Here is a 12,956-nt window from a genome sequence, read left to right on the forward strand (position 1 = left end):
TGATGGGTTCAAAGTGATGACCAAAATAGCCGTGGGTCCTTATCCTCCCACGATCACCGCTAATTGTGTTACTGGTAGAAACAACGCAGGAGGTTTTCTGCCGCCCAAATCACGCTTCTCCCACCCGCCAATCCTCTTGAGCTCAGATTCTAGGAGAGGGGAAGTCAGACACCCAGATACAGAATTCTGAAGCAGGCTGCAAAGTGTTAAGGGCTGTTACTGGGGTGTCCCGAGAGGACCGCGGAGGCCCAGGGGAGTTCAGATCCATGGGCTCCATATGGTGCGGGAGGAGAAGGGAGGAGAGCCAGGCACAGGGATTTAGCTTGATGAGTTATGGGAGGTGGGAGATGACACACAAAGATGAGTCAGACCCAGTCCTTGCCCTTGAGGGGCTCCCAGCCTCAGTGCAGGGACCACTGTCAGGGTCCATGCGAGCTAAGTGATCTTGGCTTGGTTTTTCCTCCTCTGCAAAACGGGAGTCATCCCAGCCCCCACTTCCCAGGGGAGCAGAGCAGGTTGAATGGGCTCATGCTGATGAAGTGCCCAGCACAGTGGTTTGGGGGTACAGGTAACGGAGCTGGTTTGATGACAAGTGCTTTCGCAGGGAGGTGTCAAGGATGTGGGAGATAGGCGTGGGGAGAGGGCGGCTCTGTCTGAGGAGGGGGTGCGGGCAGGCAGGGCTCACAGTCTCTGTCTTTCTGCCTCCAGGTTTCCTTCTCCCTAAGGCTTTTCGCTCTCATCTCTATCTCTGTTTTTCTTCATGTTTCTGTATAGAAATTGGATTTCATCCTAGTACTTTGGGAGGCCGAGGCAGGCGGATCACCTGAGGTCAGGAGTTCGAGACCAGCCTTATCAACATGCAGAAACCCCGTCTCTACTAAAAATACAAAATTGCTGGGCGTGGTGGCTCAAGCCTGGAATCCCAGCACTTTTGGAGGCCAAGGCGGGCGGATCACAAGGTCAGGAGATCAAGACCATCCTGGCTAACACGGTGAAACACTGTCTCTATTAAAAATACAAAAAATTAGCTGGGTGTGGTGGAGGGCACCTATAGTCCCAGCTACTGGGGAGGCTGAGGCAGGAGAATGGCATGAACCCGGAAGGCGGAGCTTGCAGTGAGCCGAGATTGCGCCACTGCACTCAGGAGACAGAGCGAGACCCTGTCTCAAAAAAAAAAAAAAAGAAAAGAAAAAGAAAAAAAGAAATTAGCTGGGCCTGGTGGCGCATGCCTGTAATCCCAGCTACTTGGGAGGCTGAAGCAGGAGAATTTCTTGAACCCAGGAGGCGGATGGTGAGCTGAGATCGCACCATTGCACTCCAGCCTGGACAACAAGAGAGAGACTCTGTCTCAAAAAAAAAAAAAAAAAAAAAGAAAAGAAAAAGAAATTGGATTTCAAAGTTAACTGGCCAAGTGTGGTGGCTCATGCCTGTAATCCCAGCACTTTGGGAGGCCGAGGCAGGCAGATCACCTGAGGTCAGGAGTTTGAGACCAGCCTGGCCAACATGGTGAAACCCCATCTCTACTAAAAATACAAAAATTAGCCTGGTGTGGTGGTGGGCACCTGTAATCCTTGCTACTGGGGAGGATGAGGCAAGAGAATTGCTTGAACCCAGGAGGTGGAGGTTGTAGTAAGCCAGGATTGCACCACTGCATTCAGTGAGCCAAGATCGTGCTGATGCACTCCAGCCGGACCAATAGAATGAGACTCCTTCTCAAAAGACAACCTGGATCCTGATTTCAACACCTATGAGACATGTCACCCTGAGCAATTACTTCCCTTCTCTGGGCCTCAGTTTCCCTATCCAGAAAATGGGGATAATATAACACCTCTGCTATAAGTCTGTTATGAGAAGGGAGATATAGATGTGTAAAATATCCAATATGGTGGCCATTATTATTATTATTACTGATACTAATCTCAGACTCTGTTTTTCTCTCAGCATCTCTTTTTTACATTTATTTATTTATTTATTTATTTTGAGATGGAGTCTCACTCTGTCGTCCAGGCTGGAGTGCAGTGGTGTGATCTCGGCTCACTACAAACTCTGCCTCCCAGGTTCGAGCAATTCTCCGGCCTCAGGCTTCCCAGAACCTGGGATTACAAGCCCACCACCACGTCCGGCTAATTTTTTGTATTTTTAGTAGAGACAGGGTTTTACCATCTTGGCCAGGCTGGTCTTAAACTCCTGACCTCATGATCCACCAGCCTCGGCCTCCCAAAGTGTTGGGATTACAGGTGTGAGCCACCGCACCTGGCCACTTTCTATCATTCTTTCATTTTTTGTTTGTTTGTTTTTGTTTGTTTGTTTTTTGAGACAGAATCTCGCTCTATTGCCCAGGTTGAAGTGCAGTGGTGCAATCATGGCCCACAGCAGCCTCAACCTCTTAGGCTCAAGTGATCCTCCTGCCTCACTCTTCTGAGTATCTGGGACTACACAAACGAGCAGCCGTGCCTTCCTAATTTAAAAAAAATTTTTTTGTAGAGACAGGGTCTCACTATGTTGCCCAGGCTGGTCTCGAACTCCAGGGCTCAAGCGATCCTCCCATACCAGCCTCCCAAAGTGCTGGGATTACAGGTGTGAGCCACCATGCCTGGCCACTTTCTTTGTGTTTCTCTCTCTACGTCTCATTCTGTCAGCTCGTCCCCCTACTTGGGTTTATGTTTGAGCCGGGAGCTTCACAAAGCCAGAGCAAGAGCTGTCCCAGTCACCAGGGTCCCCAGCATTGCCAAGCTCATAGCCTGGCATGTAACAAACGTCCAGTAAAATGCATTGAACTCTGACCTCTGCTGAACCAATGTTGGGCAATGCTGGAGACACAGCAGTGACTGAGACAGCCCCAGTCCTGCCCTCATAGGGCACATAGTGCTGGGCACGGTGGCTCACGCCTATAATCCCAGCACTTTGGGAAACTGAGGCGGTGGATCTCTTTTTTTTTTTTTTTAAGATGGAGTTTTGCTCTTGTTGCCCAGGCTGGAGTGCAGTGGCGCGATCTCGGCTCACCACAACCTCCGCCTCCTGGGTTCAAGCGATTCTCCTGTCTCAGCCTCCTGAGTAGCTGGGATTGTAGGCGCACGCCACCACACCCAGCTAATTTTTTGTATTTTTAGTAGAGACAGGGTTTCATCATCTTGGCCAGGCTGGTCTCGAACTCCTGATCTCAGGTGATCCACCCACCTCAGCCTCCCAAAGCGCTAGGATTACAGGTGTGAGCCACTGCACCCGGACTGGATGTCTTTTTTTTTTTTTTTTGAGATAGAGTCTTGCACTATCGCCCAGGCTGGAGGGCAGTGGTGCGATCTCGGCTCACTGCAAGCTCTGCCTCCTGGGTTCATGCCATTCTCCTTTCTCAGCCTCCCCAGCAGGTGGGACTACAGGCACCCGCCACCATGCCTGGCTAATTTTTTCGTATTTTTAGTAGAGACAGGGTTTCACTGTGTTAGCCAGGATGGTCTCAATCTCCTGACCTCGTGATCCGCCCACCTCGGCCTCCCAAAGTGCTGGGATTACAGGCGTCAGCCACTGCGCCCAGCCAACTGGATCTCTTTTTTATGTTTTGTTTTGTTTTGTTTTGAGACAGGGTCTCACTGTCACCCAGGCTGGAGTGCAGTGGCATCATCTTGGCTCACTGTAGCCTGGACCTCCAGGGCTCAAGCAATCCTCCCATCTCAGCCTCCCAACTAGCTGGGACTACAGGCGTGCACCACCACGCCATTAATTTTTCGTATTTTTTGTAGAGATAGGGTTTCACGATGTTGCCCAGGCTGGTCTCCAACTCCTGGGCTCAAGCAATCCACCCACCTTGGCCTCCCAAAGTGCTGGGATTACAGCTGTGAGCTACAACTCCTAGCCAAGAGGCTTTCTTTAGGACAGGAGTTCAAGACCAGCCTGGGCAACAGAGTGAGACCCCATCTCTAAAAAAAAAATAAAAATATAGCCGAGCGTGGTGGAGGCCACCTGTAAACCCAGCCACTCAGCAGGCTGAGGCATGAGAATCGCGTGAACCCAGGAAGCAGAGGTTGCAGTAAGCCGAGATCGTGCACTCTAGCCTGGGTGACAGAGCAAAATCCCATCTCAAAAAATCATAATAATTAAACAAACAAATAAATAAATTAGCCGCACTTTGTGGCCTGTGCCTGTAGTCCTAGCTACTGGGGAGGCTGAGGTGGGAGGATCATTGAGCCCAGGAGGTCAAAGCTGCAGTGAGCCGTGATTGTATCACTCCACACCAGTCTGGATGACAGAGCAAGATGCTGCTCGAAAAAAAAAAAAAAAAAAAGGCTAGAGGGAAAGGCCTAGGTTTGCCTGCTCTCCCTGAGGCTTGAAAAGGGGCTTAGGGGCTTGCTGAGCACTACCAGGGAGCAATCAGGGACCCCTACAAGTTTGAATCTTTCAATTGATCCTTCCCAGGGCTGGCGGTTTACACTGGGTTTTGGAGCCGTCTCTAGGGCCCCAGCTGAGAGCCCCTCTGCTGGCCTCTGAGGCCCTGGAGCCCCCACCTCCCCCTCCCGCATGAGATTATGTCAACATAGCCCAGACTCTTCTGGCCAGGACAATATTTGCCCTCAGGATCTGGGGAGGTCGCTATGGAGATGTGCCCTCCCAGACTAGGCTGGAAGACGCCGAGGGGAGCCATGCGTCTCTGTCTCACGGAGTCTGACTTAATCCCTGTTCTCTTCTGGGATATAAGTCCCTCTCTCTGTTTTCGTCCCTCTCTGTTCCCCTCCTTTCCCTTTCCTTCCCCTCTCCTCCCCTTCCCTCTCCCTGTCTCTCTCTCCTTTTTTTTTTTTTTTTTTTTTTTTGAGATAGGGTCTCACTCTGTCACCCAGGCTGGAGTGTAGTGGAGTGACCTCCGCCTCCCGGGCTCAAGCCATCCTCCCACCTCAGCCTCCCCAGCAGCTGGGACCACAGGTGCGTGCCACCATGCCCAGCTAATATTTTTTTGTAGAGATGCAGTTTTGCCACATTGTTCAGGCTGGTCTCTAACTCCTGAGCTCAAGCGATCTGTCTGCCTCATCCTGCGATCTCGGATCAGTGCAACCTCCGCCTCCCGGGTTCAAGTGATTCTCCTGTCTCAGCCTCCCGAGTAGCTGGGATTACAGGTGCCCGCCACCACACCCGGCTAATTTTTTAATTTTTAGTAGAGACAAGGTTTCACCATGTTGGCCAGGCTGGTCTCGAACTCCTGACCTCAGGTGATCCACCTGCCTCGGCCTCCCAAAGTGCTGGTATTACAGGTGTGAGCCACCACGCCCAGCCTTGTTTCTTAGGTCTTATCTCTCCGGGTGTCCTCTCTGTCCCTCTTTCTCTGGGTCCCCATCTCTGTGTTTCTGTCTCTCCATGTCTCTGTCTCTCCCTGGGTTTCATGTCTGTGTCTCTCTTTGGGTCTCTATATTTTTTGTTTGTTTCTCCAGGCCTCTGTCTCGGGATCTCTGTCTCTTCCCATCTCTGGACTCCCCTCTCTCTGGTTCACATCCGTTTGTCTGTGTGTGCCTGGACCCACATCTCTCGCCAGGTCTCTGTCTCAGCTCTGCTGTCTCTCTCACTCTCTGTATCTCTTCTCTTTCTGTGTATGTGTGTGTGTCTGCGTATCTGTTATTCAGGCCTCATCTCTCTGCAGTCCTGAATCTCCGAGATGGAGAGGGGGCTGTCACAGCTTCCCATTCCTGGTCTCTGTCCCCACGGGGTGCCCCCTCTCCCCATCTCTCTCTGCCTCATTTCTCCGGCACCATCTGCCAGCACCCCAGGCCCCCGCCTGCTCCCCGCAGGGTCTGCTTAGCCAGGCAGCCCCATGTGGGGAGACACAGGCCTTGCAGCTTCCACCCCACCCTTGCATCCTGGACAGGGGCACTGCCTGGTCATTGCTGGAGGGCCGGGGGAGGCAGGAGTGCAGGAGACCAGAGCCAGGAGACCAGGGACCAGGGGCAATGGATAGAAACAGACGCAATCCCAGAGAGGAGATGGAAAAAGGGGAAGAGAAAGGAGAAACTTTAAAGACTGGCAAAATGAGGCTAATCCAGAGGGAGAGAGAGAGAGTGAAAGAACCCAGCAGAGAGGCAGAATGAAACATGGAAAAAGAGAAGAGAAAAGCCTTCCCAACAGACAGGAGAGGAAGACAGAGGCAAACTGAGTGTGGGCTCAGAGAAAAGGAGTAAAGAGGCAGGGCACAGTGGTGCACACCTGTAATCCCAGCACTTTGGGAGGCTGAGGCAGATGAATCACTTGAGCCCGGAAGCTCAAGACCAGCCTGGACAACATAGCGAGACACCACCTCTACAAAAAGTACAAAAATTGGCTGGGCACCATGGTTCACACCTGTAATCCCAGCACTTTGAGAGGCCAAGGCAGGTGAATCACCTGAGGCCAGGAGTTCGAGACCAGCCTGGCCAACATGGTGAAATCCCATCTCTATGAAAAATACAAAATTAGTTGGGCATGGTAGGCACATGCTGTAATCCCAGATACCTGGGAGGCTGAGGCACGAGAATCTCTTGAACCTGGGAAGTGGAGGTTGCAGTGAGCCGAGATGGCACCACTACACTCCAGCCTGGGTGACAGAGACAAACTCCATCTCAAAAAAACAAAAACAAACAAACAAAAAGGCTGGACACGTAATCCCAGCACTTTGGGAAGCCGAGGCGGGCTGATCATGAGGTCAGGAGTTTGAGACCAGCCTGGCCAACACAGTGAAACGCCGTCTCTACTAAAAAGAATACAAAGAATTAGCTAGGCATGGTGGCAGGCGCCTGTAATCCCAGCTACTTGGGAGGCTGAGGCAGGAGAATCGCTTGAACCTGGGAGGCGGAGGTTGCAGTGAGCTGAGATCGCACCAGGGAACTCCAGCCCGGGCGACAGTGTGAGACTCCGTCTCAAACAACAACAACAACAAAAATTAGGCAGGTATGGTGGCATGCGTCTGTGGTCCCAACTACTCAGGAGGCTGAGGTGGGAGGATTGCTTGAACCCAGGTAGGGGGTCGAGGCTGCGTTAAGCTGTGATCACTCTACTGCGCTCCAGCCTAGGCAACAGAGGGAGACCCTGTCTCAAAAGAAAAGAAGAGGAGTGAGGAGATATTTGGATGAAAGAGAGAAACAAGGTAGGATGGACAGAGAGAGACATTGGGTCAAGGAAGGTGGGAGAGAGATGGGAGAGGCAGAGGGGTTGTAGGAAAGGGTTTGCTAAACATGGAGACAAGACTAGAGAAGGAAAATGGAGATCCATCGGGGTGGGTGCGGAAAGGCTGGGGAATGAGGCTCCTCTGGTTCTGAGTCCCCTGTTGCGGGAGTGGGGCGTGGAACTCAGCTGTCTGGGAGGGGCTGAGTTGGGATGGTGCATGCTGTTTCTCAGCCTGAAGTTTTCAGAAGCCATGAGCAACGCAGCTGGAGGGAGCCTGTGCAGCCAGCCCCTTTGCAGACCCTGGGAGACAACAGAGGACCCCAGGAGGGCTGAGGTGGGCAGAAGACCAGGCATCTACCCACCCCTGACTCCTCATCCTGTCTTCAGAAGTCTCACTCTGATGCCCAGTGCTGTCGTGCAGTCTCAGCTCACTGCAATCTCTGCCTCCCAGGTTCAAGTGATTCTCCCACCTCAATCTCCGGAGCAGCTGGGATTACAGGCACGAGCCACTACACCCAGCTAACTTTTGTATTTTAGTAGAGATGGAGTTTCACCATGTTGGTCAGGCTGGTCTCGAACTCCTGACCTCGGTCTCCCAAAGTGCTGGGATTACAGGCGTGAGCCACTGCACCTAGCCTCTCCTCTTTTCTTTTCCCTTCCCTCCCCTCCCCTCCCCTGCCCTTCTTTTCTTTTGAGACAGGGTCTCCCTCTGTTGCCCAGGCTGGAGTATAGTGGCATGATCACAGCTCACTGCAGCCTCAACCCCCTCCCCGGGCTCAAGCAATTTTCACTCAGTCTTTCCATCTCGCAGTTTCTTTTCTGGACTTTTTTTTTTTTTTTTTTTTAAATGGAGTCTTGCTCTGTCGCCCAGCCTGGAGTGCACTGGCGCGATCTCAGCTCACTGCAAGCTCCACCTCCCGGGTTCACGCCATTCTCCTGCCTCAGCCTCCTGAGTAGCTGGGACTACGGGCGCCCGCCATCACACCCAGATAATTTTTTGTTTTTTAGTAGAGACGGGGTTTCACCGTGTTAGCTAGGATGGTCTCGATCTCCTGACCTCGTGATCCACCCGCCTCGGCCTCCCAAAATGCTGGGATTACAGGCGTGAGCTACCGCACCAGGCCTTTTCTGGTTATTTATTTATTTTTTTTTTTTGAGACGGAGTCTCGCTCTGTTGCCCAGGCTGGAGTGCAGTGGCGCGATCTCGGCTCACTGCAAGCTCTGCCTCCCGGGTTCATGCTATTCTCCTGCCTCTGCCTCCCAAGTAGCTGGGACTACAGGCGCCCACCACCATGCCTGGCTAATTTTTTGTATTTTTAGTAGAGACGGGGTTTCATCGTGTTAGCCAGGATTGTCTCGATCTCCTGACCTCATGATCCACCCGCCTCGGCCTCCCAAAGTGCTGGGATTACAGGCGTGAGCCACCGCGCCCGGCCCTGGTTATTTTTTTGAGACAGAGTCTGGCTCTGTTGCCCAGGCTGGAGTGCAGAGGCACGATCTCAGCTCACTGCTACCTCTGCCTCCCGGGTTCAAGCGATTCTCCTGCCTCAGCCTCCCAAGTAGCTAGGACTACAGGCGCCCACCACCACGCCCGGCTAATTTTTGTATTTTTAGTAGAACCGGGGTTTTGTCATGTTGGCCAGGCTGGTCTCCAGCTTGTGACCTCAGGTGATCCACCCACCTTGGCCTCCCAGGACTCTGGAATTACAGGTGTGACCCACCGTGCCTCTCTGTCTCTCTCCGGCTCTTAGTCTCTGTTTTCTCTTTCTTGGCTTCTCTCCCCCACCCCCTCTTATCTGTGTCTGTGTTGTCTGTTTGTCTCTGTGTGTGTTTCTCTCTGTCGCTTTCTCTCTCTGTCTCTCTCTCCCTCTCTCTCTCTCTCTCTGTTTCTTCTAGTCTCTCTCTTGTAGTCTCTCTCTCTTGGTCTTTCTCTTCTTGCTTTTTTTTTTTTTTTTTTTTTTTTTGAGACAGAGTCTTGCTCTGTCGCCCAGGCTGGAGTTTAGTGGCACAATCTCAGTTCACTGCAACCTCCGCCTCCTAGGTTCAAGCAATTATCCTGCCTCAGTCTCCCCAACAGCTGGGATTACAGGTGTGCACCACCACACCCAGTTAATTTTTGTATTTTAGTAGAGACATGGTTTCACTATGTTGTCCAGGCTGGTCTCAAACTCTTGACCTCAGGTGATCCGCCCGCCTCGGCCTCCCAAAGTGTTGGGATTACAGGCATGAGCCACTGTGTCTGGCCTCTCTTCTTGTCTTTATCTGCCTCCCACTCTAGATCTTTCTTGGTCCTTGATTTCTTTTTTTTTTTTTTTTGAGACAGGATCTCACTCTGTCACCCAGGCTGGAGTGCAGTTACACGATCATCACAGCTCACTGCAGCCTCAATTTCCTGAGCTCAAGCAAATCCTCCTGCCTCAGCCATCCAAGTAGCTGGGACCACAGGCGCACCACCACCATGCCTGGCTAATTTAAAAAAAAATTTTTGAGAGGCCGGGCGCGGTGGCTCACGCCTGTAATCCCAGCACTTTGGAAAGCCGAGATGGGCGGATCACCTGCAGTCAGGAGTTCGAAACCAGCCATGGCTAACATGGTGAAACCCCATTTCTACTAAGAATACAAAAACTTAGCTGGGCATGGTGGTGCGCGCCTGTAATCCCAGCTACTTGGGAGGCGGAGGCAGGAGAATCACTTGAACCCAGGAGGCAGATGTTGCCGTGAGCCGAGATCGTGCCATTGCACTCCAGCTTGGGCAACAAGAGCAAAACTCCATCTCAAAAAAAAAAAAAAAAAAAATTGGCCAGGCGCAGTGGCTCATGCCTATAATCCCAGCACTGTGGGAGGCTGAGGCAGGCCAATCACCTGAAGTCAGGAGTTCAAGACCAGCCTGACCAATTTGGTGAAAACCCAACTCTGCTAAAAGTACAAAAAAAAAAAATAGCCAGGCATGGTGGCAGGTGCCTGTAATCCCAGCCGCTCGGGAGGCTGAGGCAGGAGAATCACTTGAACCTGGCTCACTGCAATCTCTGCCCTAGCCTGGGCGACAGAGTGAAACTCTGTCTCAAAAAAAAAAAAAAATTTTTGTTTTTAATTCTAGATGACGTGTTGATAGGTGCAGCAAACCACCATGGCATATGCATACCTATGTAACAAACCTGTACGTTCAGCACATGTATCCCAGAACTTAAGGTAAATTTTTTTTTTTAATTGGAAAACTGAAAAAAAAAAATTTTTTTTTTTTTAGAGACGGGATCTGGCTATGTTGCCCAGGCTGGTCTCCAACTCCTGGGCTTAAGTGATCCTCCCATGTTGGCCTCCCAAAGTGCTGGGATTACAGGTGTGAGCCACCACACTAGGCTCTTAGCTCCTTTTCCTGTTTCACACCACCATCTCATTTCCTCTCCACTGCTTCCCCCTCCCTGCCAGCCTCTCCCTTCCCCCTCTACAGCCTCCCCACCCCTCACTGCCTTCCTCTGTGGAGTGACCTCAGGCCCTCACTGGGGCCAAGGAGAGACTCCCTTCCAACCTCAACTTCTCCCAAGGTGCTGGGCAATCTCAGACCCCTTCCCTCTCCACTCCAGGACAGGAGCCTTTCCCAGGACCCAGAGGGCACCAGGAATGTGGGGCAGAGAGCGGGGAGGCAGCCTAAGTCCAGGAAGCGAGAACCCTCGCCTCCCCCGAGACTTGTCTCCTTCCAGCCTCTGGTGCAGACCTCATGCCACCCCTTACTCGCTGTCCCTCCTGGGGCCTCTGGGCCTTAATTTCTCCTCTACAAAATGGGCAGACTCGCCTCTGTCCCACTTAGAGTCCCAGGGGAGTGCATGCTCACAAATGTCCATTGTATGATTAATGTGCAGGAATTGGTAGTTTGTATTAACAGGAGATGAGAGCTGGGAGCTGGGACTGGGCTCTGAGCCTGTCCCCCACCCCCAGTCACGTACAGATGTTCCCCATATTTAGGGCAAAGGAACAGACTGGAAGTAGAGACAGCAGAGAATGTGTGTGATTCACTGGCGACTGTCATGATGAGACCATGTGAGGCTATGGGTTAGTGTGCAATTGTGACACGGTGTGTGTGACCCTGTGTGCACCTGTGTGACTGTGCGTGACTGTGGTAGGTGGGATTGCAGGGTGTGACAAGTCACTGTGACGTGCACAGCTATGGGACAGTGAGGTTGTGTGTGTGACATGTATATGACTGTATGTGACTTGTGAATGTGGGTGAGACTAAGGGAGAGTTGTGAGTCTGTATGACCATGTCACTCAGTGTGACCGTGGGGGTGAGGGTGACGGTGTGAGAGTGTTTGCCTCATGACAGTTGGGGAATGTGTGTTGTTGGAATGTGACTGAGGACTCTGTGGGTGACTGTGAAGTGTGTGAGTGTGTGACGGTGTTAATGGGTGTGGTTGCATGACATTATGTGTGACTTTCAGCTTGTGTCATAAAAAGACTGTATAATAAGACATAAAAAAAAAAAAGGCCAGGCGCGGTGGCTTATGCCTGTAATCCCAGCACTTTGGGAGGCCGAGGCGGGTGGATCACGAGATCAGGAGATCGAGACCATCCTGGCTAACACGGTGAAACCCCGTCTCTACTAAAAATACAAAAAATTAGCCGGGCATAGTGGCGGGCACCTGTACTCCCAGCTACTTGGGAGGCTGAAGCAGGAGAATGGCGTGAACCTGGGAGGCGAGGCTTGCAGTGAGCTGAGATCACGCCACTGCACTCCAGCCTGAGTGACACAGCAAGACTCTGTCTCAAAAAAAAAAAAAAGAGTCGGGCACAGTGGCTCATGCCTGTGATTCCAGCACTTTGGGAGGCTGAGGCAGGCAGATCACCTGAAGTCAGGAATTTGAGACCAGCCTGGCCAACATAGTGAAACCCCATCTCTTCTAAAAAAAAAAAAAAAAAAAAAAAAGCCAGCCACAGTGGCTCACGCCTGTAATCCCAGCACTTTGGGAGACTGAGGCGAGAGGATCACGAGGTCAGGAGTTCAAGACCAGCCTGGCCAACATGGTGAAAACTTGTCTCTACTAAAAATACAAAAATTAGGTGGGCATGGTGGCGCGTGCCTGTAATCCCAGCTACCCGGGGGGCTGAGGCAGGATAATTGCTTGAACCAGGACCCAGGAGGTGGAGATTGCAGTGAGCCAAGATCACGCCACTGTACTCCAGCCTGGGCTACAGAGGGAGACTCGGCCAAAAAAAAAAAAAAAAAAAATTATTAGCCGGGCATGGTTGCGGGCGCCTGTAATCCCAGCTACTTGGGAGGCTAAGACAGGAGAATTGCTTGAACCTGGGAAGCAGAGGTTCCAGTGAGCTGAGATCATGCCACTGCACTCCAGCCTGGGCGACAGAGTGAGACTCCATCCCAAGAAAGAAAGAGAGAAAGGGAGGAAGAGAGGAAGGGAGGAAGGGAGGAAGGGAGGGGGGAGGGGAGAGGGGAGAGGGGAGAGGGGAGAGGGGAGAGGGAAAGGAAAGGAAAGTCCTTTGCAGCAACACAGATGCAGCTGGAGGCCAGTATCCTAAGTGAATTAACAAAGGAACAGAAATCCAAACACCAGATGCTCTTACTTATAAGTGGGAGCTGAGCACTGGGTACACATGGACACCAACATGCGAACAACGGACACTGGGGACTCCTAGAGGGGGCAGGGAAGGAGACAAGGGCTAAAAAACTACCCGTTGGGTGCCATGCTCACTACCTGGATGATGGGATCATTTATACCCCCAACCTCAGCATCGTGCAATACACCCCCGTGACAAACCTGCACATGTGCCCCCTGAATCTAAAATAAAAGTTAAGGCCAGGCGCGGTGGTTCATACCTGTAATCCCAGC

This window comes from Pan troglodytes, chromosome 20 (genome assembly GCF_028858775.2).
Source record: "Pan troglodytes isolate AG18354 chromosome 20, NHGRI_mPanTro3-v2.0_pri, whole genome shotgun sequence".
In the NCBI taxonomy this organism is placed as follows: Eukaryota; Metazoa; Chordata; class Mammalia; order Primates; family Hominidae; genus Pan; species Pan troglodytes.